We start from the raw sequence: 26697 nt of genomic DNA on the forward strand, positions 1-26697 counted from the left end.
AGTATGGATACAACTAAACGGTTTAGCAGAGCACGTTGAAATTTGGGAAACAGTTTTCTTATTTTTTGATCAAAGTTCAGGCGGCAAAGAGCTAACGATAGGTAAAGACAACATTTCCAAGGCTAAAAAAATTACATTTTTCAAAATTTAATTAGTTCGATATTTTTTTTTAATAAGGTATGCATGTGTTACATCACAGAACTCAGAAAAAAATAATAAATTTGACCCTTTTTGACATTAAAATAGCGATAAAAGTTTGATAAACATATGAGGCGATGGAATTTACATTCTTTTAAGCGTATTCCAAATTTCAATAAGTTTTGATAATTTTTTTATTACATTTAACTGTATCCATACTTTTGAGCGACCCTGTATAACAAACGCCTACATGTACATACATACATGTTTTGATCACAATTTTCTAAATATTAGAGTCCAAAGGATATGTTGTGGAAATTAAAATTGAATCATTCGCTGATAACAAGATATATGGTGTAGCACAGTAATGGCATTCTGTTTCTCCAAAAGTTAGTGGCACCGTTCAGAAAAGAATTATTGACATTTCGATAATTACAGGATTTACGACAAGATTAGCACAACTGGTGGCTTTTTTAAATCTGGTTCTAGGTAGTTTCCCTTGCCTTCTACAAACATTGTCTAATTATCAAAATATTTATTTCAACTTACTGACTTCAGAAGTTTCTATTTCTAAAAACGAACAAGTATTATTGTTTCATAGAACAGCCATAAGATGATGCCTGACATAACAAACAACACTGATAAGTGGAATTGATACCTATACAATGCTAATCGTGGAAAGAAATTATGTATGTGTAAAATGCCTATCTAGTGTCAAAAAAACAAAACTCTAATTAATTTACTTTCATCTTAACTGTGTACTTGTGTAGAATGAATCAGATTGCAATACTGTTTTTTCTTTTGTAAAACAAGCACCATACATTCGACTTTGAACATGTGTTACACTGGTTTCATTGATAAAATAAAAATTTATTACATATTATAAAAATATTCCACATTTACAGTTCTAAATAACCAAAGTAGCAGCATTTTTATTAAATTTTTAAAGTTGTGTGGTTTCGGAAATTCTGTTTACACTTTGAATTATTTCTTAATTAACCTTTGAATTCTCAAATTGGTTCAATTTGTCGATAAGAAAGCAGAGAATAAAGCGGAATTAGATTTTAAAATTATTATTCATTACCGAAAATGTAGACAATCCAACGTACTAAATCGCGGATGACCCCCTTCACATCCAAATTCGCTTTCATCGTCCAGACGGTCTTATCTGGCAGTTTATTTAGATTAGGGTCCATCAGACTGTCTGCTGCGCAAGCATATTAACCATTATTATAATAGTCGTTGACTTAACTTTAACGACAAGTTGCTTTATTAGGCATGTTGTATCTCGTACTAGTAGAAACAATACTGTTACTTCTTTATGGTTAATACTAAACTTGGTGTATGGTGGGCGCTCTTGATGTCTAATCTAATTCCAGAAATCTTTATCTTTATGACGATCTTCGAAACAGTACTACCTATCGGTATAAATTCGCTAAAGCTCGATTTACGTTACGTCTATTGAAAAGAAAGTAATGGTATTATAATCCATTAAAAAAATTTGAAATTGAGTAGGTTACACGGTATCGAAGGTAAACCTGTGATATGGACCGGCGCCGTCCCTGAACCATATCCGCCTTTTCCCTCCCTCTCTCTCTCTCTCTTTCTGTCAATTTCTTCGTTTCCCCCCCACCCATCAATGGAAAATTTTGACAAAACCATGACCATGAAAAATAGGAAAAAATACACGATAATACCGACAAGAGTCAACGCACTCCAACAACGCGATTTTTTCTGCGAAATTGTTCAGCAAACAAGGGCGTCGTCTTAGATGAAATTCGCATTAATTATCATTGTTGGCATCACCATTATTACAGCGGGAAGGGGGATAAAGCCGTCGCTCGCCCCTTTTTTTCCTCTGTTATCTCCATACATCGTTTATATTTTTCCGCTTCGCGCCGTGTTTGGTTAATAATTTACTTTTATTACTTCGGCGGAAAAGTAAACAAAAAACAATACGGGAGAGGGAGACGATAATGTATTATTATCGATTGGAAACTGAAAAAGTCCGAGTTATCAATTACCGAAGCGACACTTCTCATAAATAAGGCATTTTTGCGGACGTAATCGAATTCGTAAAAATGCATCGAATTTCGGGGACCGTGTCCCACACGAGGATTCCATCAACAAGTGGAAATCGCTAAAATCGATAACGGCTTACCGAAAAAGAAATGATGGATAAAATGTCTATTTTAAAATATGTCGGTGTTTGCCCACACGCGCGTGTTTGTCTAACACTAATCAATTCTAACAAGACACTTCATTTATTATACATTTTGTTTAAGTGACCTTTCGGACAGACAAATTTGAACAATTTTTAAACTGATTTGCAAACAAGTCCTAGAATTAGACACCTGACCATAAAAATGTTCAACTGTTAAATAATCTATTAAATGATTCACATCGATTCTGTCTATTATAAATGCGGATATCTAATTGTTATTCCTTCAATGATTCCCATTCTTTACCGAGAAATATGACTTACACAATTAATACAATTGTCTGATGTCTGGATGTTTAACCAATAAAAATTAGTTGGATCTAAAGTAAAAACTTTCATCATCATCAGTCATCACAACAAAAAGCTTCCACATGTAGTATTTATAATTCCAATATTTGTTTGTACCATTATTTGTTATAATTAGCTAAATTATCACTTTCTCTAATTGCTTTAACATATTACACACTCTCCCTATTTTTCAATCAGTTAAATGACTGCCGAACAAAAAAATTTGCCTAATTAAATTGGTAATAAATTTTAGAATCCAAATAACTTTTCCATCACTGTAGAAACAGATGGTCGGAACAAACTTTTCCCTGTAAATATACACTGCGAAACAAACTTTTGTCATTAATTTGATATTAGGTACGGGCATTTCGCCTCTAAAAAAGAAAACTTTAACCCAAAATGAAATAAAGAAATATTTCAGAATGCCATATCGGAATTTTAATTGGACTATTGGACAGATCATTACGTAAATAAGTCGAAATATGTAATTTAAATTCTATTTTTTATTGAGCAATTGCTTGTTTTGCAGCAATTTCATTTGACAGAGTTTTGGACGAACTTAAAATCTGCACGGCAGTTTCGTCCAATCTAAATTCCGTCTTAGCAAGATGTGATAAAAAAAGTTTTCTGAAACAAAACAGTAAACAAAGAAGAAGCACCAAAAAAACACATTTTTATCATCACCCCATTATGAATGGAATTTTTGTGGTATCTCGACCATTATTTTCCGATAAGTGCTCCAAACAACAAAATTGTTATTTGATGTTTCTTCGACCGGCAGTGTCCCCGACGGAAACTGTCACTAAACAGTGACAAGGAGGAATTTATCTTAATTTCTAGCATCTACCCGCATATTTTGTTTCCAATACGGGTATTAAATTAATTTAGTTCTACGAGATGTGAGTTTCATTAATTCCGAACTATGAAAACTTTTTTACAATGTCCGTTTCCAGAGCAAAATTACTTTTCAGTGGAACCAAAGGGGTTGATTTTACAGCCGGGTTTCTAGAAATTATTACGTAAAAAATTGTAGAACGCCGAAAGAAAGTACGCGGACTCTTACTTTCAGTGATTAACGAAATCGAAAGTGGATTTGCTTCTTGTTGAATAATTTACGGTATTGATGGCGTCCCAGTGCGTATATTTAATACATGGAACCGGTCAATCCGCCTCTTATATCGAATTCACGTGAACGATTTATTATCACTTTCGATAAAAATACGTGATAAAAGATTTGGACGATCGACAATTTATTCACAAACATAATGCACCATCAATCTTCCTAGATAAACAATTCCGGATGGCTTAATCAAAAAAACTCCTCTTTCGTTCCGCTTTATCGAATCGTTCAATAACAATTTTTTCATAAAAGAAACGTAATTACCAAGCCGTGAACTTGAACGAAACAAAGAATTTTTCCTCTTCAGAGGTGGCCACAATAATTAATCCACGGTGCGGCATAAATATGCACCGACCTTTTAACCATCGAAACCTACTCGCATAAGAAAATTACGCATAAATTAAAAGCCATTTGTTTTTTTTCATTACAAAACCAGTGCCCATAAATCATTGTCTACCACAAAATGGAAAATATTTACCGTTCTACATGGCCGAGTTAGGATTAATGATAACGACATCATTTTTTACACAGCTTTGGTTTTGACTCCTCTCGAGAGTCACTCATTCAACAATCGTCGCTATAATTCACATTGTCATTAATTATGTGCACGGTTCTCCATGAGACTAACAAAATTATAATTTTTTTCCCCATTTCAGTAGATAAATCTGAAAGAAAACTAAAGGTGTGGTTATGTCGACGCGACAAATCGCAACAGGTCTCCTGAATAATGCATAGTTTCATTATGAAATTTAATTAGTACCAGTTTATGCACAGACGAAACCACGTATAAATTTTATATACATGTATCACGATAAATCTTGGCTACTACGGTTTTATTGACCAGATGTTACCCCAAAATGGGTCAACGCTGAAATTTTGGCGGAGTCGCTCAGCAGGAAAATCTTAATGCGCAATTAAAAACATTAAATTTTATCAAAAATGTCCTGCATGCAACAACTGTAAATTAGTATGCAACATTAAAATAATTCCAAACTTGTAACATTTAAATGAAATAAATTTATTCCTTAGGAAACAGGAAGAGTCCATTATATTCGGGTGTTCGTAAGTATTTATAAATTGTAATTTTCTACGTATTCTGACACATTCACATACAATGTAACAGCTGACTCGCTCTCCTGTTTCATGGAAATATATTTTCTGAAATGTCTTTAGAAATGCGAAGCTGCAATATACTGACAATTGTGGTTAACAATACTAGATAATATTTTTTTCAAAAGCGTTTTAGTAGCAAGCTTTCAATTTTTAACTAACCCTCACTCACATCTACAGCTTTTGGAGCCATTTTAATAATTCATCGTGGCATTTTTTTTATTATTTACTACAAACTATTTATAAAAAACCTGGTGGCGTTGTAACAATTTAAAAGATAAACAACACGCCTGTTCGATATTGTAGGATGTAGGCAAAAGCAACAAACTTGCAGACATCCCTCAAGCAGAATAATTAATCTAATATCGGTTAGAGCAGGTTTCGGTTGCATGAACCAACACTTTACGAATATTTAAAGACAGCTGGTGTTAACAATAGAGAAGGGTAAAACGATGACAAAAAAATCGCTTTCTAGTGAAAGGAAGATCCCTCGTTGCAAAAGTGCACGATATTCGCGTTAAGCGGTGATGCAACTCTATGGAGCAACGTGATCCTCCCACGATACGAAAGTGGAACAAACTAGTGAAAAAATGATAAAAAACATTCCGCAAACGCCTTTTATTACAGACTAGGCCAGAAAAATACTAAAAATTCATAGATTGATTCAGAACGGGCGCATAAATAAACATGAATAGTCGCTTCCTCGAACGGAATCGCAAATGCAAGAGATTTATTAATATTTAACAGTCCCGACAGCGATTTAATATGGTTTCGCTAACGGGAAGAAAATCGCGACGAATAAATCAATCTCATTTTACAATAAGGTCAAGATATTTTTAAAAAATCGCCACCAAACACTAAACTAATTACAGCGCTCGGTAACAGAAGACTAAGCACCCAAAAAAACTTCTTGCCAGACTTACTAATTTGTAATACGAAACCCCTCTTGTTAAATTAATTCGAGGAGGAAAATTCCGAAAGCGTTTTCACGCCACCTCTTTTTTATTTAGGCATTCTGGCTAAAAATAAAGTGCATATTTATGTTTTCCCCCCTCTCAATTTATAGACGTTTTCCACGATCCCTTTTCTACGAAAACTTCACGATTTTCACGTATACGCAACGGTGCGGAAAAACTGCCACAAAGAGCCGAAATAATGGCCTTTCAGACCGACATTTACTAAGCAAAATACCGCTAATTCACAAAGGACGTGGCGCGGCGCACTAAAATAAACCGACAAAAAAATTTAAGACCGTGAATCGATTTTTCGCTACAAGTGACGAGCTACTAAATTATGCGTGGATCCTGTAGGAACAAACAACACAAACACAGGCTTGCGACGGTAATTTGCGAAAGCATTTACGGATCACGCAAGGATCTATATTTTTTCGTTGCAAAGTTTAAGATAATTAAGGTAATTCTGGTAACGACTACAAGTTCTGAAAGCTATTCGCAATTACTCACGATCAAAGAAATTACCCCGAAAATCACTTTTTGTAACACAATCACTAAGCTTTTAGTGTGAATTATAAAATTTTGTGTCAACAACATTCATTCAGCAAAAATCCCAAAACATTCAATAGCCTTTTAATTATCCAGGAAATCTATAAGTGTGTTCAAACGGGTGTGTAATTGCAGGTGTTTCAAATCTATAGGTTTCCTTAAAAACGTTTGAAAGCTGCCCTTGTGTAAAATACGAGAAAAAGCTGTGCGCTTCGAGTCGGTCACCTCTTGAAGTAAGTTGTGCTAAAGGGAAACCGCTCGGTAAGCGGTAGCCGCATCGAAAAATAACCATAATAACTCGAAACTGTTTACGTTACAAGACATTAATGTGTACTTTATAATTCCGGGGCGCGCACATGCAACCGTTTCAAATATGTACAACACTAACAAACACAGAAAACCTCCTCGGAGTTTATTATTCCACACATTTAACAAAGTGCAGCTGGAGAAAACCAAACGGAACCAACCGAGTCTGTTACGCGTTGGTAATACGTCATTAGTGACGAAAAGAATGGGAAAAAAGATTAAGAATCGATCTTGGTGACCACTCAAGATAACGATAATTGAACTGTATGGTAAAAACATCAGAGAGGTCAACAAACTCGCATGTGTAGAATAGATCCGAATTTAATAGGCGATTGAGAGCAAGCAGATGATGCATCACACTTTATAGCCGTGCGAGCGCCAACAGCTCGAAAAGTGAAAGACGTATCGTTATGCAATAAAATCAATTAGAAGAATTGAATTCGCGAAAAAAAAAGGAAAGCTCCGACACTGATTAGTAGAGCAAAAATAGATATCACTGATAGCAGGTTATATAAAAGAGCAGCTTAGTGGATGGATTTCGTATATGGTTTGCGCAAACTAAACAAGCATCTTTGTGTCTTCCGCGGATGCAAGTTGCAAGGTTGCAACAGAGCATCGGGTCAACGCTCCTGCCATTGTTATAATTGCGCAAACGGGAGCACGTTGCACCATCACCTCCTCATATACTTAAGTCCAGGACGAATTTTTCGATGGGAAAGTGAAAGGTTCCCGATATTTGAGGCAAAAAGGGCGGAAGTGTGCACCACTCGAACGTCACTCACGAGTCAAGGATCGTCATGTTTAAACAGACACACCCACATATCAGGGATAATGAAGGAGCGTTCCCACCGGAACGACCATCTCAGTGTTGTGCTGCTCGTTAATCCAAAGGCGCCGCCCCGCCTACGAGGGTTAGCTAATTAACGACGATCGATGGTTAAGAAAAAATCACCACAACTCCGAAATATGTTTACTTCAGATTTGGCCGCTTCACTATGTAATTACTACAACGGCTATAAATATTCTTTCGAATGCATTATTTATACTTAATAAACAGTTTGCTTTACGAACGGAAAATGCACACAAACCGTCTGCACTCGGCCAAATTGCCGTTTAATAAATTGTGAACATTGAACGAAATTAATTTTCCGTTTCTTGCACGAGCGAATTCAAAAAACAAAACCGATACAATGAGTAATTCGTTACGAAGTGGCCATTTACCAACTACCCAACAAAATTAATGATGAATATTTTGGTGCCGTTCCAAAAACTCCCAAATGTAAATAAACACGTCGGCTTTGCAACAACAAAGAACACTCAACAACCCCTCACAATTATTTAAAAAAATATCACAAGGACAAATTCCTCACCGTAATGTTTAATCCGACACATTGACGTAAGAAAATAAAAAATTCTTTAAACATATACACAAAATTGTTTATGTTCTCTTTTCACATGATCTAAAAAAAGCAAGCCGTCGCGTTGAAAACATCAGACGCATATGCTTCCAAATTTACCGTCGACGTTACTGAACACACACACCAAGAGAGTGTTTTCCAAATATAATCGCAAACGTCCTTGAACTTGACGTTTTGTAGCGTCGCTGATATGACCAGATCAACAAACTCCTCGCAAAACCCTAATCCCCCAAAGTTTTTATGGGTATGGGTTATTCTTAGCACCGGAGCGGCGTATAAATGCGATTGATTGTCCACTTTAATCGGTTTCCAATAGCAACAGGCCAAATCTCGAGCTAATCTAAAGGCAAAAACCATTTTTCACGAATCCCTCATGTTAATAAACGTGCACACGAATCTAAATTTAGTGGTGGGTTTATACGCAAATTTTCAACGCAAATAAATCAGTTTAATATTCACTGCCAACATTTCCTCAACGGCGGAAAGATAAACAAAATGAGAAGGCGAGAAAAGAATTTTCCATTTCGGAAAAGCTGAGCACGTGCACCGTGAACCCGTTGTTGTTGTTACTTACAAATCGAGAACAATGGAATCAGTTGGAAGCACGGAATTTATTATGGAGTCGACGACGTGGCCAACTGCAGAAAATCGACACCAAGGACGTATATGCAACATGAATTTTCTTCGGGACAAAAGCACTCATTGTTTCATATAGCATAGATTTCATATCCAGATACCACTTTCAGATCTCTTGACAAGATTTCGCACGAATAATGGAAATTATTTCAATATTGCAAGTCGAATAAACTTAGCTACAGACCTCGTTTGTATTTTAACAATGTCCCCGCGCAATAGGAAATTGTTTCCTCCATAATTAATAGTCCTTCGAGTCGCTTTGCCAACAAAAACCGTTTTCCTCAAAGGTCAATTTTTAATTAGGTCGCAAGAATAGTAACATACATTTTTATTTTTGCGTTGATAGGTTTCTTTTTAAACAGCAAACATAAATACATATACGAAAATAACAAAGACTTTAGGCATTAAATTATTTCGACTTTGCGATTGTAGCAAAAGACTTGTTGCCGACTTGTTCTCCATGAAATGACATATTCTGGTAACATGATTTTTACATATTAAAATACATTCATTATATTTTATCATCACGCAATCAACGCGAACGTAACAAATTCTATATCAGTAAATGCTGATATGCTGTCATTTCTCCTTCAAACTTATTGTTTGTCGTGTTATGAGTAGCACAATTAAAACACAAGCACAGTTGTGTACAAATTGTTCAATATAACGAAGTAAAAGTTTAGTTTATCATCGAAAAACATCCAATAAGACACCTAAAAGCGTCCATCCAGCTAGTCATGACCTCTTCACCATCAGTTCGAACAAATCTATGGTGTTAAAAAGTTATTTCCACATCGTTCTTATTTGACGTCAAACTTTTAACAAAGCGCAAAACTTTTATCAATCCAATGCGAATCGAGAAAAAAAAAGAAGTCGGTCCGAACTTCCAACTGTACAACCTCCATTCATTAACTAATAGCGACACTGGATGTCTAATTAAGTTTTTGTTTAGTCCGACGGCATCATCTGGTCTGTTTCAAGCGAGTTTCAATTAGTTGTAGACGGTCGTATCTCAGAAGTGTCGCCTCTCCATCGACAGTCTTCATCGATCGTCTGTCCGGAGCCTCCGGGTCGGCCGTACGGACCCCTCGCTCCGTCGTTTCCGGCTTGAACTCTCCGCGGTTCTTTGTTGGGTTCGCGTACGTTTTCAAGGTCAACATTGAGCGCAAACAAATGAGTATCGCACACCGGCACCAGGAGCAACAGCAGTACCGCGTTACCTTCAACTCTATTAGACGGGTTAACGTTCGCCGCCGCTCTTGCTCTTGCGGCGTGATCTCTAAATTATAGAGAAAACAACGATGTCGTGTCATTAGACGCCATTAGTACGTCCATTTGCATTTCCGCGATGCTCGATTGGGGCCCCATTCCTTCGGAATCGAGAGCTCTCGCAAGAATGTCAAGAGAGTTTCCGAGTAATTAGGCAACAACATCGCGCCAATTCTGAGTTTTCAACGAGATCCAGCTCCTTCATCAGGCAACTAAGGAGCTTAGAGACCGTTCCGAGGCAATAAACTGAGAGCTCATGAACAACCGTGCATTGTTCGCATTCCAACCAGTGCATGCCTGCAACTACTTGCATCGAAGACGAAAGGGAAATCTGAGAACTTCCAAAAAATTCTAATATCTCGTAATGCCATCAACATCTTGCCTTTCTGTCGTCGTGAGACAAAATATTGTGCTGAAGATTTTAAAAGTCGGCGCCCGTGCTTGCCGCCATGCATCGTTGAGAGTTTCCAAGTAATTAAGCGATGGCATAATGTGAATTCTGGATTTTCTGCATGATCCTGCTTCTGAATGCGCAACAACTCACGTTTGTACGTGCAAATAGAATTCGCTACATTTTTCCGAAACGTAACGATCCTTTGTTTAAGTGTTCACTTAGTCCACGGTGCCGCAGGATTCTCATGCCCGACGTTCCACACGGCCGACCACGATCCGCACACAAGGCTGCGGGGACATTCTCCTCCTTCTCCTTCACCGCACTCCCGAACCGTTGAACCCGAATGGTCTATAGGTACAGCCAGATAAAAGAAGATGGAAACCGTGAACTCGTTCAGCTTCTAAATCACTTAGAATAATTCGCCCGCGCAAATGTCACTGTTGTTAGTTTATCATCGATCACCAAGTAGTAATATAGAATTGATCTCTTAGTTCTAATAACAATAATGTTGGTATTAAGGTTGGGTCGTGAAGGTAATTATTATCAGGCGCTATTTGTCGCCTGTCTTCGAACCAAAACCGCTTATTAAATCAGCCTAGACTCTATCTACTGCAACAAATTATTTCCCCTTTTACAACATAAATTGGTCGTAACCGCACATTGATTCATAGATATTTAAATTCCTGACGTGCCTATCCGGATTCTGACCATTCTGTTCGATAAAAACGTCTTTATCCCGTCGACGAGAAAAATCTATTTGATTAAGCTTCTTCAAAGCGAGTCTCGCAAAAAACATCAAGCGTAAAAACGTCCCAGTGAAAAGTTGTGATCCTCGAGTTTGGCTTTTTCCAATCCCGACCAATCAAAGTTCGCGTTTAGTATCTCTCATCCGTCAGTAATGAGTCGCGAGAATGACGACAAAAATGGCGCTAATAATCTCAAAAATCCGATGTTAAAACCTTTCAAAGATTCAGATTTTCATTAAAACTCGGGAAACCTCACACCGGTGGAACTAGACAGACCATGTTTCCAAACTGAATGCTGAATTATCTTGGCGGATGTCCCTGTCGTTTATATTCATAAACACATCCTCCGGCACATCAACCGAAGGCTTTGCCACAGCTTACATCACCGATTGAGCTAGGCGCGGATTTCGCAAAGCAACAGACAATTATCACAAAAATCAAAATTACATAAAAAATATTGAAAAAAAATAAATAAATAGTTGGTAAAAATTTAGAAAGACTAGTCTGAATTTCTATTTACTATTCTCCAAAATAGTTTCGCAAATCGAAAAGTAGAAAAGTGAGTCTATACTATACATGGTAACAGACATTATCATGGATGACGCTAACAGAAATTTCCATATCGTCGCTCGTTCATGTGTTACAAAAAGTATATGTAATTGGTGATCTCTTTGAGTCTCTGATATAATTGGCATAAATTTCGAGTTATTTTCCATGTTGTAATCCAAATCCGCATGTATGAACGATCCGCTAACGAGATTACAGGCTTTCCTTGCGGTCCGTGATGAACTAATTACAAATGAATCGTGACTTCGCAAAGAAAACGTTCGTTACATAGTTTAGCCATCTTCTCCTGGCCGCCGGAGCGTAAAGTCGCAATTTACTCATTTGAAAAATCCCAAACAACCTAGTCCTCCAGGTATATACATATCTATGCGTGCACACCAGCACAGGTAAATCAGGTTCGCTTTTACAAGGTCGCGCAACCGAGGACAATAATCACGGGACGTTTACCCGGCTTTGGCACATTGATCCGCATTTATACTATGCTGACCGGTCTCGGCCGGCTTTTTGCCGCACCATCATCATCGACGGCGTCTATATTCTATATGGCAAACCGAGCGGTCGTCGAGCGCCTTCACTTTCATGCACACTCCATGATGGATGCTATTATTATGGCTGCCGACGACGAGATTTTTTACACCGCCAGCAAGTACCAACGAAGGTCGTACTTTAACCCGACGAGGAGGTGGCTGACACATCTGGCCCGCGAAAAGTTCACTTTTATTAACCTTTTGCGCAGACATACATAAGCTCATTCCCGCCCGAACTGCATGTGGCGCCAACTACCGCTGACGGACATACCTGAAAACAAAGAGCACAAAATCAGTTTCTCACACATGCTATAATAGAAGGGAAAAGACAATAGCAGCTCCTACAAGAAGCAAAGCTTAGTTGGTTGTGTGGAAGAAATTCTTTCAAAGAGGATGAGATGAGTTGCTACTCACTGCCACTGTCGGATTATATCTAAAGCACACTAAAATCGTGCTGTGCTTATGACATCAAGGAAAACTCAAAGAATTAATCAAGAGTTTTATTATTGTTTATCTCATCTTTGTACAACCCAATAGCACTTTTCTTTTAGATATCAGGATACTTCGAGTAAACAAACGCATACTTGAAATCATTTATTAACAAGTGTAGATACTCTTGGAATTCGACAAGATTATCAATATTTGTTTTAAACAATACTCCGGAAACTCTCATGACAAATACCAAATAGTGCGATTTTCCTGTACGAAATGTACCTACAACTTTTATTGCTCATGATGCAAGTAGGTATTGTGTAGTGTTTAAACAGAAAATAATTTTTATTTTACGAGCAATTTCGGAATTCGTTACGTCTGTAATGAAGTCGCAACAAGTACGAATAAGATTGTCGCAGTGACGTCACAAATGGACGCGAAAAACCTAATAAAATCTCTGGATTTAATCGAATTTCGTTGTTTGCTGTTTTTCTTCCGTGCAAACCAGGAATAATGATTCTGAAATCTTTCCAATTTTAGATTAAGGGTAGGTTCGCAAAGATCGACTATTCCGTGAGATATTGTCACAAGTGATTAATTAACAAACTGCGTTCGGAACGTTGTAAATGCTTAACGTCTTCAATCATGATTGTTCGACTCACTTTAATCGATAAACTAACACTTCTAAGCGATAATACTAATTGCCTCCTTTGTCGTAAGTTACGCACATCAAGAAGCACAATTCCGAGATTCGATGCGTCCATAACATTGCTTGTCAAACGGCAACTCGCACAAACATAAATGTTTTGATATTGGATACTGTTTTAGCCAAACCTCGACATTTAATTACTTGTTGTACCTTTTGTATTACCACTGTTTTCATGTTGATTATCAGAAAAATAAACAGCAATAATTGAAACTCTCCAACTGTTCTTTTATTTTTTTAAACTTAAACCTTGTTCAGTGAAGTTGCCGATTGACATATCGACATGTATCTTCTTTCTGACAATTTGAAATTGTACATCCTGTTGATCCAAACTCTGCATTGGTCTAATGCAACAACTGAAACATATGTTTTGAAAAACCACATGTCCCGTCACATTGCAAAATGTCAACACTGAATCATCATCCGACAAAAAGCAAATTTAGTTTGAAATTTGTTCATTTTATTAAATCATGTAAACCGTCAAACGCAAATATAGGAAGAACAGGAAAACGTTCTGCGTCAGCATCACCATCAACGTTACGCCCGTGAACAAAGCAGAAAACGATAATATGATTAAGTGCTTTCCCGGGGACGGTTCGAATAAATACAGCCGGAGGCGGCACGGGAAACGTTAGATATAGAATTTTGCATCCGTTTTTGAATAAATCCCACCGATTCTACACAGGGCTGGCTAATTAGTCGCTCGAATCAGTGAAAGCAATTTTTTCACCATACGAAATAGCAGATGCCACAACTCGGCCTTTCGGACATCCTCGTGCCGGCTGGTAATTTTTTAATGAGGTCGTGTGTCTCGATTCAATAAAAGCTGTAATCTACCTTGCACATTTAAATTAGAATTTTGGACGTGGTGTCGACGACATGACGTCAAGGTTGCCGATAACGCACGTCCTTTCACGATTATAATAAAATCGACGCATTTATGAAACACTTGTGGCAAGGGAGAGCTAAATCAACACCAACCCTTCAACTCAAAACTTACCAAATTAGGTAATTAGATTTGGATACATAAAGTAGGAAAGTTATGTTTCGAAAGTGAAAGTTTGTCGCATACGAAGGTGAGTATCTCTCAAGAGGCCCCCGTGTATATTATTGCTATATGGAGACCAGTTGGACACCTTGCGCTTCTCTACTGGGTTCATATTTGGAAGCACCTTAAAATAATATTTGTAATGAATATATGATATCACGCAGTCAATAAGTCATTCGAGCGTTATAATTAGAGGTGTACTGTAGGAGTACTAAATCTCAAACAAAGCTCTAAGCGGAAAAATTTCCATTCCAACTGATTGCACTTTTCTTTTATCAGTTTTGATTTCTCTTATCATTGTTGATGCAACTATGCTAACATATACAACAAATAAAGGAAATTTAATTCTAATATAAAAGATGACATACTGTTGCATAAATTCCCAGCCATCTAACAATTCCCTATAGAACGCATAATAAAGCTTAGTATGAAAGGAGATTGCGTAAATGTTTACGAGTGTAATAACAACATATTCAGGTAATTGCAGATTGACAGTTTTATCACCCATTTTGTTCGTGACTGATGGTTCCTGCAAATTAAGTAATGCTGCGATAGGTCACCACCAATCATGATAAACAAACTTTTTATCCGGGTAACGTTTATTAAAAAAATGAAGATATTTTGTGCAAAACAATAAACAATATTTATATGCGTACCATAGAGAAATATTGTATTATTTGAAAATTGTAGGTGTATACAGGGTGTTTACGGTCTTAGAGTTGAAAATGGACCTAATAATAGAAGAGTACAGAAATACTGTAACCGAGAAAAAACTCACACGATTGTTATTATTAAGAATGTTATTTAACTCCAAAATATTGGTACACGGTTTGAGGATCACTGGAATTATTTCCTTGTTCAGATAAAATTGTATTGTTGTAACAAATAAAAAAATCGTATCTATGACAATAAAAGAGAAAAGTCACTTTATACTTTTGACACTGTCATCATTTGATTCGCTTTTACTGTAGTTTTTATCAAAATTCGAAGAACTTCAGTTTAATTTCTTCTAGCAGTAGGTTTGATTCGTTTTTCTTTTTTTTTCCAAATTTATGGACATGGATCGCAAATATTAAAATAATAAATTGGTTGTCGTGATTTACGATAAAACACAGGGTAATGATACCGATGGCCATTTTTGAAGCTAAAGCAGCAGTTCTCAAACAAATAATATAAAATGAATCATTTCCTTTCATTTCATTTAAGACCGTAAACACCCTGTATACAAGGATATGATAAAATAACACATTTGTAAAACCTAGTGTTAATTTTTCAAAAAAATGCAAACATATGTCAAAAAAATTTCGTCAATTTGTAAAAATTTGACGTCATGATAAAGTAAACACAAGAATTTATTCTAAATACCTTTTTGACATATTTATGTATTTTTTCAAAAATAAACATTCGGTTTTATAAATTTTGTGCGTTATTTTATCATAGCCCTGTCTTAACTCAAGCCGACGCTTTGACGAATTCGGTACGAAATATCTCATAAATTCCCCAGACCATTTAAGACGACCAACCATTGGTCATTAATTGAGTTGGTACTTATAGTGAAAAAGAAGAGAACGATCTGTCAGCTACATCACCTCGACCACACACCGACCAGAGCGAGATAGTGAAAACAATGAGAGTTTTTTCTTCAGTTCTTGGTGTAATTGTTAATTACGAGACCTTGAAAAGGCGTCGACGACCGCCTCTATGTACAAGAAATTTCATCAATCATAACACATTCCCGCCACGTGTAAGGAAAAAGACCACAACTTCCGGCAGATGCAATCCCGTAAAACGTCCCATATTTTCGCTTCATCTGAGTAAAATCCTGAACATTAATAAAGTAGAAGAAGCAGCAAAATAGGCGTTGTTTTTTGGCATTATATCATTTACTGGAGTTGGTTGATGCACCAACTGATCCCATTCCTATGTATGGTCAAATTCGAGAGAAGGGGATAAAGGTCACGACAAAAACCACTTTCACTTTCAAAAAGTACCATCAGCAATCCCATGAGATCATCTCGGCGCATTTTCAACATAATCACGCAATTTGGTGTTAGATTAATAATTAAAAATTACACAACAGTTTCACGGCTGTTTGATCTCGGTATTAGCATTGTTGGTATGGATATGGAATTGTTGGCGTAATTCGATATTACACACATGTCCGATAGGTTCCACAAGACATAATAAAGAATAATGTAGGCGCGGTAGTCGAGGTCAGTTATAGAAATTTAAGGACACTTTGAAACTGCGCATACGGAAACAAGGGAACAAAAGAAAAGATAAAACGCACGACCAAGATTATTTTATTCATCAACGGATGTCACATTTGTTTTCCTTCCTGTTAAAAAAGATTAAACGAGAGATCGGGAAAAAAGCTATAATCGCGTTCGCTCCGGTATTTGCTCTTAGATAAGCAAGCGCACTGTGTGAAAATTGTGAACCTAAATTTTATATCTATATTTACATAACTAAACCATAAACATAACAATGAGATACGCCAACGTTTTTCTATTTAAAGACCACATATTAATAAATCAAAAGAAAAGCGGTTTAAGGAAAATACAGACAAAGAAACGAACCGTTTGTTAATCACTGCGGGGCGCGCCATTGTGAAAAATAACTTAGTGAGTGATTCCCGATAAAAACACCAACTTCCTCCCCATTTTTTTCAAGAGTTTTGGTAAACCAGACGATTTTTTTCACGTCGCGTCGAGATGAATGAATTTGCGATAAACCTACTATCGAACAATTATCAACTCTAAAAAGTAAATATTGTTTGTTTGGATGAAGCAAGCTTTGCACTCAGAAACCGGCAAACTTAATTAATATAAATTAAATGGGTTATGAAAAGTTTAATCAAATCTAATAATTTAACAAAGAAATACCAATGGCTTTTGACGTAACTTAATAATTGTGTTAAGATGGTTTGTTACCTGTTTCAAATCCCCTCAAAAGAAGTAGAGGATTATCATTATGGACAAAACCGTATCTATTGTATTGTAAAATTTATGACCAGTTAAAAAAAGTCTTTATCTGATAAACGAAGTTATTTTTGTCTTATTAGATACAATATCAATAATTACTCACGAGCTATTCCTACCATAAATTCACTTATTTCAAATATTAATACCCGCATGCGAAATCCTCATTCTGCGATTTCAAATTAGGCAAATCTTTCATTTCTTTTCAAAAAATATATATATTTTTATACTTAAAAAACAACCAGTTTTCAATTGCATACAGGTGCGCCAAAACTCATGTAAGGTAAGAAATCAGGAAATAAAAAAATGTTTAAAAAAATTCTATCTATAAAAATTTCGAAGTTATAAGAATTTAAATTTTGCACTTTGACTCTATTTATTACTTTGAAAAAATAATTTCTCAAGTTTTTTTGCTACAGGCTATTTGAAGAGGAAACAAGGAAGCTGTATGCTAAATTGTAATCCTGTTTAATGTTATTTGTGGCTTTTATTGGCAAAATTTTTGTATCTTTACTAAATAATTATAAAAAAAGATATACAAGAACATCAACATCATTAAATAGACATAAAAAATGTCAAATGTCAAAAAATAAATGTAAAAATTTTTTGACAGATAGAATTTTTTAAACATTTTTTCCATGGTACTGGTATTTTATCTTACTTGAAATTTTTCTCTGGGGCGCGAGTTCTGACACACCCTGTATACTCATGTCTTCCGTAAAACATACCGTAAAACATATACTTATTAGATTTTAGATTACAAAAAAAAAAGTAAAGTCTGCTTCATGAAATAAACAATTGCGAATTGTAGACCAGCTTACCAGCTATATACAGTTTAGTGAGGTTCAATCCTGTCAATTGTCAGTTTTATTTGTAGAAATTTAAAAGAAAGACACAATTAAAACACAAAATAAAAGAGTAATTCAAGCCTATAATTTAAAATCACCTCCAACTACTGAATCAAGCGGAATGAAATGAGTCAAATAACAATAACAGTTGTAAGCAGAGCTGCCAATCGTGAATTTGAAATTCACGATAAGTTGTTAACGTATAAGTTTAACCAACATAACAACATTTTGACAATTGTTTCTTAAATGAAACTACGTTTTAAGAGCAACTTACTTGAAATTTTGTTACGCTCTAACTGCCTGTAATTATAAGTTGTTTTGTTATAACCTTCATACATTTTTTGCACCCTGCAATGGATTAACATGGTCTATTTAAAATTGAACATAGGGCTATTTACATTGTATACTCAAAAATAAAAAACTCTGTATAAATGATTATAATTTTTGTCGTCACGTTGGCAATCTAAACTGTAAAAATCAAACGTTTAAATTTCAGAAGCAATTGCCAATGGCATAGCCGTCAGTTGAAACAAGCTGATATTTGTAACAAATTAACAGTCACCCAGTCAATTTGACAGTTATTGAGTTAACGAATTTTCATGGCACCTTTGACTAAGTAGTTGAAAATAGTATAAATTTGTCAATTTAGTTCCTTTAGTTTTTGTAAAATGCAGAAAAATGGTGTTTTGTCTGTGAAACAAAGGATCGGTGATTGGTCGGTCTGGACGTGACAAGGTAAACGCAGTTGGGAAATATCAGCGATAGTTGTACAGTTGTGTCATGTTTGCGATAAAAACGTCCAGATGAGGAAAAAATCGATTACCTTAATATTAACATGTTAATAGGCGCGAACATAATAAAGTGTGTATCGTTATTAACCGTCGGTGGTGAAGATTAAGAAGCAGCGACAAGACACATCAACTGATCATTTATATAAATAACTTTCGTCTGTGCATATCGTCCTTGAACGGGCGCGAACCGTTAAAACACCAAGAATTCAAATGTAAAATCGCATCGCCTTTGTTCCACCGGTGCCAACATTGCGGCGAAAAACGGAAAGATCGGGTTAACCACCCCGGCGAGGGCCTCACCTTGTAGTCGCCATGCGATCTATGAGCCTCCTGAATGTCAGTTAGTCCTGGGGGCGCACACTACAAAAAACTACAGTGTGAAACAACTTGAGCACACAACAACAAACAAACTATCGGTGTGCGATACGTACTCGTCCGCGATTCGCGTTACAATGAGCTCTGTTGGCGCGAGAACCGGTCGCTGCTGTAATGCCGGCTGGGCCCGGAGGGGAGGGACACCACGTGGGGATTGCGCGAAGGGGGCCCGACTCGCGTATTGACGCAGCCCCTTGGACACCCCACCTCGGCGTGTTTTGATCATATGGGTTCATTATTGTACCTGGTCAATGGTAATGCCCGTCGAAGACACCCTCGTCAACAAGTGTACAACTTGGTTTTTTCAAGATGTCATTCACTTTCCAAGAATTCACTCACATCACTGATGACGAATTTTTGACATTAACGGAATTTAACTGTCATTTTTGGAAATTTTTAAAACGACGGTTGGTAACTCTCAACGAATTATAAAAAATGATGAGGGCGTTAAGGCCGGATGAGAAATGCCTTTAAAAAAAAAAGATGAGAGATATGAGTCGGCATTCCAGTCGTTGACTTTTACCTGGAATAGGTGGGCAATCATTCGGACGAGGTTAATACGAAATTTACTCTAGAATGAAACAAAGAAAGATCACCTTCCTGATATCTTTCCACAGAAAAAGAAATGTCAATTGTTACGTAGGGGACTTTTATCGTCGGTTGTGTTGTGGGTACAAATCGTCGATAAGACATAAAAATGTAAAAAATGTGTTTTATCATTGTCAAATCATTGCCAAATTCAGTACTTTTTAAAGATTTTTCCACTACTATACAATCATTATGTCTGGTATGTTGACAATAATGCATAAAGTGTGACATTTACATTGTTAGCTGTCATTCAACTATTAACATGAGATAAAACTTGAAGGACAAATTTCATTTTTATGACGCAGTAATGAATGAATGACTATGACTTTTGTTATGTGGTCAGAAGTAAAGTAACTTTTATGTATTTTAAACGTGGGATCAATCACCAACTTTTCTTACGTTAATCACGTAGTAAACAATAATACACCTAGTGCCATTGCTATCGTCACTTTTGCAACGTTGCAACTGCGTTTTTGAGGTGAAATATACTCTTTTTCATATTTATGTGCATCAAGTAGGTTGTAGAAGTCTAAATGCATCTTTAATTTAAAGGCCGATTTACACAAAAAGTGTCATTAATGTCATTCAGTACAAATTTAATCACATTAATAATGACAAATTAAGCTGTTCATTTTAATTATTTTTTGCTACCTCAAAAACTGGGGTACACATATTTATTTGAGAAAATAATTTTTAGAAAAGATTGAGATTGTAATTGTTTAAATTTTCGATACTGGGACCGACATTATTCTTGATTTTTATAAATGACATGTTTAAATATATTTCTAATTCTAGTTGTACCATAGTATCTTATGCTGATGATTCAAATTTTTTGATTACTACCAATAATATACGAGACGCGATGACAGTTCTTACGGAGGTATATTATAAAATAAATGTCTGGGTCGAGGGTAATAAATAATAGTTATTTAACCATCAAAAAACAAATTGTATGATATTTAGCTCTAAATCAAAAAATGTAAAAAATGATTTGGTATTGGATGATTCCATTATTCTTTCCTGTGTAAACGATGTGACCATGTTAGGACTAACTATTGACGCGACTTTACGTTGGACACTACATGTTGACAATGTATATACAAAACTCTGCAAAACGTATTATGCCCTTTCAGCGGCTTCTAAAACTTGTAAAGATATGGTTAAACAACTCTATTTTGGTATGTTTCATAATTTGTTGCGGTATGGGAACTGGGGTAGTTCTTCAAGTATCCATAAAATATTTAGATTACAAAAGAGGACTGTCCGAATTCTTGCACAATTAAAAAAGGCAGATTCCTGTAGAGAGGCATTTAAAACACTCAATATTTTAACTTTTATATATGAAGCAGTGTGCTTCGTTTTCAAAAATAAAGTCAAATTCAAAGATACTAGTGATAATGACGCCTATAACACCAGAAAGAATATTTGATTTTAAATAAACATAGAATTGAAAAGAAAAGTATAAATTATAACTGTTGCAAATTTTTTAATAAATTATGAAAGGAAATCAAATGTTCGGCAAATGTTTATGTATTTAAGGTAAATGTAAAAAAGTTACTACTGGGAAACACAATATACAATAATTTAATTTTTTTTTACAATAATTTTATAATTTTCAAGAATTTTTCGATAATTTGTAGATTTTAAGTTCTACTTTAATTGTATCTGTTGACGTGGTCTCTACACACGGTTCCTTTACTATGTGTAGTTACCTGAAATATATTATTATTATTATTATTATTTTTATTAGAGTCAATCGAGTACTCAATTTGATATGAAGCTTCGGTACAGTTCAAACTATTGCTTTGATCAATTTTTATTTGAATTTGAGTTATTTGTGATCGTGGCGGCTCTCCTGAATCCTAAGTCACTAAATAATTTTTTGATTAAAATGTAAATCTATACTTACAGTTGCTGTGAGAGATAGTGTCGTCAAGTTTTTTGAAAGGTATTTGTAATTTTTAACTTTCAGAACAGCTTGGTAAGTGTTGGAATACGAGTCGTGCTTTGTTCTAACTTCAAAATCCTTATCATCAATGGTAAATGTTACATCTTTATTGGTAAAATCATAATCTGTAACTGTTATATCGTCGCCGAATCCTGTTAAATCGATATTTGGCATCAAAGGCATAGGCATTACATAATCGTACTTTTCTTTATCAAAAATTGGATCGTGGTTATTTGTGTCATCGATGTATATAATAAATTGCTTAAAATATAGTTAGTTATATGTATAAAATTTTCAAAACTGTTGTTTACCAAAGAATTCTTCTCATCATTATCACAAGTTAGTTTTACAGTTTACGGCTAAATGTTATTTCATTGCTTTGAATTTTTGACCTAATGTCTGGATCTTCTTCTAGTTTTGTCCAGCTTTCGGTAGTTCTAAAAATTAGTTGATTGTTGTCTGTCAGTATGTCTATGTATTTTGGACCAAATTCATCACATTCGTCACCTGCTTCTATTACTACAAAAAAAATATCATTTTGTTTGCTTTAAGAAAATAACTAGAAAAAATACTTAAGTTCCCAGTATAACCAAATGATAAATTTAAAGTTTCATTGTCATTCTGTATTTGTTTCATCAGACCGCTTATCCAATCAATGTTCGAGTTATTTTCAAACTGACTTTGACATGGTGTGGCTGAAAAAATTAAGAAATTATTTTAGTAAAAAAAACATACCTACAATACACAATTCAAAATTTTAGTCAGATGATAATAAATTTGAAATTGTTCTTTTTTAAGGTGAAGAATCTTATGCTAGTCATGAAATAACTATGTAATCAATGAGGATATAAAATAGATCGAGAAAATTTCAGATGACAAGTACAGTCTAATCATATTTATCTTTTCATTTCCAATTTTACCACATACAGAGATAAATACAGGTTTTACATACAGGGTGTTAAAAAAAGATTATAAAATCTTTAAGGAGGTAATAATATGGACCAAAACAAACAAAAAAGTCATAATAAACATGGGTCTCCAAAGTAACGGTTTCGGAGATATGGAATGTGAAAAATTTACAATTTTTACTAAAAGCTTGAACAAATTGCAAATAAATGTTTCAAAAAACGAATAATCTTCGATATATCCGAAACCGTTACTTTGCGGCCCCAAGTTTATTAAGACTTTTTGTTTGTTTTGGTCCATATTATTACCTCCTGAAATATTTTACAATCTTTTTAACACCCTGTATACCTAACGATAATAAATTAATTTTGTAAAATACGTCATACATTAATAAACTATCTGCAATAAAATAGAAAATCTGTAACTTCTAATATTTTCAATAAAATTGAATTAATAACCGGATTTATCTAATCTTAAACAACATGTTAATAACGCTGATTTAAATGCTAAATAAGTTTGTTTAAAAGGCAGTGTATTTGATTTTTTTTAATAATTTTGCCTCTGGAAAGTACCTTTTTACTAAACTAGTCGTACCTAGACATTTTTTACCCGGCTTGTTGATTGTCGCATTTTTAGTTAAAAAGTAATTACATTTAATGACTCACTTCAGACATTATTTTAAATAATTAAAAATTAATCAACTCACTCGTTTGAGACAAACATACAGAGATAATAAACGTAATAATAAATATTAAAGTCTTCATTGCATTGAAAAATTACACACACTTCTTTCTAGATCAGCCTTTAACATTAAACTGCACCAAAACTTCGAAGAGTCAAATTATAAGTATCTTTTAATCTAATCAGTAATGTTTTTAATAAAACGATAATTTGGCTTTTTGTTTTTCATGATACCAATCTCAATAGTCAGTCTAATCGATTGAAAAGTTAAATTACTTTTATTTATAACATTTTTGTTAAATTGTGAAAGTTATTTTGACAAAATTCATATATGCAATGTATGCAAAATAAATATAAGACAGTTATTTGGGATCAAAATAACTTTTCGGTGTCATAATGAGCATTTTGTGTAACTAAAAACAGTTACATAAAATACACTTTTTTCTGGCGACATTTTATTCAATACTTTGGCCAGATAGACCAAGGACATATATGTAGGTATAATAAGTTTTACAATTAGATGTTGGTACAAAACACAAATACATATTTATTAGAGGAGATAAAAATAATGATCTTGCTTTAGCTCATAGTTTGTAGAAAATCGAAAATAATTTACGTATTATTTTAACTAAAATTTTGTTTTTTACCAGATGTCAGTAGTTAACGTTAATTTTTATAACACTAAAATTTATCAAATACCAACAAAAATAAAGCACCTTTCAGGAACGTCAATCATTTAGTCCACCGCTTTAATTGTCATTATTATCCATATTTTCTTCTTTAGTAGGTGAGTTAATATTGGATTTGTATGGTCCTAAATTTATTTATTATAGAATTATAGCACGGATTTCTTTTACAATTTTTTTATTAGTAATATTTCTTATTTATTTATTACGGTTATTGTTTGTCAAAAATAATAAAATTATTAGGAATTATAGCTTTCCGTGTTCACATAAATTATAAATAAACTAAAAATCATACATTTGTGATTTCTCCGCAAAGATAATCAATTTTATTATCGATATATGATTTGACCATTAGCTAAATAAGACTGAAGTAGGAATTACGATTATTCAGAAAAGATAAAATATACTAAAGAAATGTACTTTTAAAATCTATAAACTGCACTTTAATATCTATTATCTTTGTTATTCTATCACTAAATACAAAAACTATGAAATTATAGGTACTCCACATTATTTTAAACTGTATTAAATTCTAAATCTCCTCATCCATATCACATTCGTGTAAGTTCAATAATTGTGTAAATTGTTATATTTAGAATGGTAGCATTTCAATAAATCATTTGGAGAATTTCCAATATTTCAATTCGATATTTTAAACTTCATTTTCAGGCCATTCTATGTAGGTGGTGTCGATTTCTAGCGATTTTTCTAAACAACATAGTATTATCACGTCATAAAACGTGTTTTTAGACATTTTATATAACGTTTGATTTATTTACGTCAAGATTTTTGGTAATTCCTTAAGTATTAATTATTTATCCGTTACAAACTGGAAGCTTTATTTTGGGTTATTAAATCGGTTTTACGCACGACACAAATGAAATATTTTTCTTTTACTGTAGGTTAATGAACTTCCCTTAAAACATTTGTGTGACAAACAAACTTAATCTAAACCCTCCGATCTGATTTAGATTGTTTTTTTCTAATTTTTAGAGTACGTGTGGTACGATTTACGTATCACGTATTACGTGAAGCCTTTTTCAATTTACGTTGTAGATTTTTGTAACGGAATAATACTTTGTGAACCTGAGCTTTCTGCTGTTTGCTTTTATCAGATGGCTTCCAACGTGACGCATCTCTGATATTTAAACAAATAATCCTTTTTACACCTGCCCTATTTAATGTCAAGTCCCGTTAATTTTAATTAACAAAAATTCAACACAAAACAAAAGTGAAAATAAAAATAAGCGTTTGTACAAAACGATGAAAAACGCGTAATCTGATTGTGAAATGGATATGGATTGGACGAGAGGTCATTAATTCGGTCCGGACCGTGATTTGCACAAATCCATAATCTTCTTTTAGCATTTTAGTCGGAGTAATTATTAAATCCCAGAGATGAATAACGTTGGTGATTTAAAGGGCTTTTAAGGCATTGTTTGAAAAAAAAATGATGAAAAAAATCAGATGTGGCGTTCACAGGGGGTATATGTAAATCTAAAGGGAAAAAAGTGACCAGACAAAAGCGACGATTTTAGGCGAGTTTTTCTAGTTCTATCCACAACGGTTGCATCTAATGCACCCCACAATAAGCCTGTTATTTTGGCCCCTTGTACACAACTGCATACATTTTATACCCGAGTGAACAATTACTGCTGAAAACTATTAATAACACTGCCACGCTTTTTATTTTTTATTTTTTATTTTCTCTTTAAATTATAATTCGTCTCTTCGGTACTGATTGTAACAATTCCCTATACATACTACCACATGGTAATACACATATTAACCCAAATGAAAATTGAAGTAATGTTTGCATTAATCTAATATTTGCTGAACCTTCTGTAAATATTAACAGTTTAATTGAAACATATTTCAGCATGCATAAGGCGTTCTGATTACGAGAATTTTCCGAGCCAAATCGATCAACAAATTTGAATGATTAAATTTGTTTACATTCATAATGCCAGAGATAATTTTGATATTATTTGAAGTAGCCGTAATTAACAGCATTAAAGTCGAACTTTGTGTAATCGCATTAAAATCCCATCCGACATCCCGGAATGGATAAAGTTTGCGCTGAAATAGCGTTTACATCTAACAGAAATTGAGTTATTGCAAATAGTGGAAAAGGGACTGAATGAAAACTCTTCAAAAAGAACGTGAAAGACTCGAAAATTAAATATTTTTCTATTGTGTTAAAAAGGTCTCTTCGTCGTTGTGATGAATCCGGATCCGGAAAATCTGCAACAAAACTAACAAAATTGAAAGTTTCCGGGAATTCTCCGATGACAGTGTCGTAACAAACACGGTTACGCTCCAAAAATTAGTTACATAGTGCAAGTCGATACTTATCTTGATCTTACTTCGCACTGAAACAGTTTGAAAATGAAACCAGTCCCGATTTTCTATAAAAAAAAATAATTTATTTAAGATCAGCTGAGAAACTGAACTTTCTCTCCTAC

The 26697-nt window shown here is 34.5% G+C and overlaps 1 protein-coding gene across 5 annotated transcripts in view; it reads right to left on the minus strand.

Annotated features, from left to right (window-relative positions):
• The window catches only part of LOC123004762 (brain tumor protein), a 66066-nt gene that overhangs the window by 11837 nt on the left and 27532 nt on the right, over positions 1–26697 (minus strand). The window contains exons 1-6 of one of the 5 annotated variants that reach the window (XR_006412707.1): positions 23572–23658; positions 22532–22654; positions 22271–22478; positions 21921–22220; positions 21776–21873; positions 21580–21723 (exon numbers count right to left, since the gene is read on the minus strand). The exons of 1 other annotated variant lie outside the window; for it this stretch is intronic. The gene's annotated coding sequence lies outside the window, so the exon portion shown is untranslated. Of the gene's footprint in view, positions 1–19348; positions 19485–19667; positions 19802–21579; positions 21724–21775; positions 21874–21920; positions 22221–22270; positions 22479–22531; positions 22655–23571; positions 23659–26697 lie in introns of those variants that run through there. 3 more of the 5 variants (XR_006412706.1, XM_044398180.1, XM_044398178.1) reach the window with 3 other exon arrangements.

This window comes from Tribolium madens, unplaced genomic scaffold (genome assembly GCF_015345945.1).
Source record: "Tribolium madens isolate multiple individuals breed KSU strain unplaced genomic scaffold, Tmad_KSU_1.1 Scaffold_20;HRSCAF=117;Tcas5.2_LG4, whole genome shotgun sequence".
Taxonomy (NCBI): domain Eukaryota; kingdom Metazoa; phylum Arthropoda; class Insecta; order Coleoptera; family Tenebrionidae; genus Tribolium; species Tribolium madens.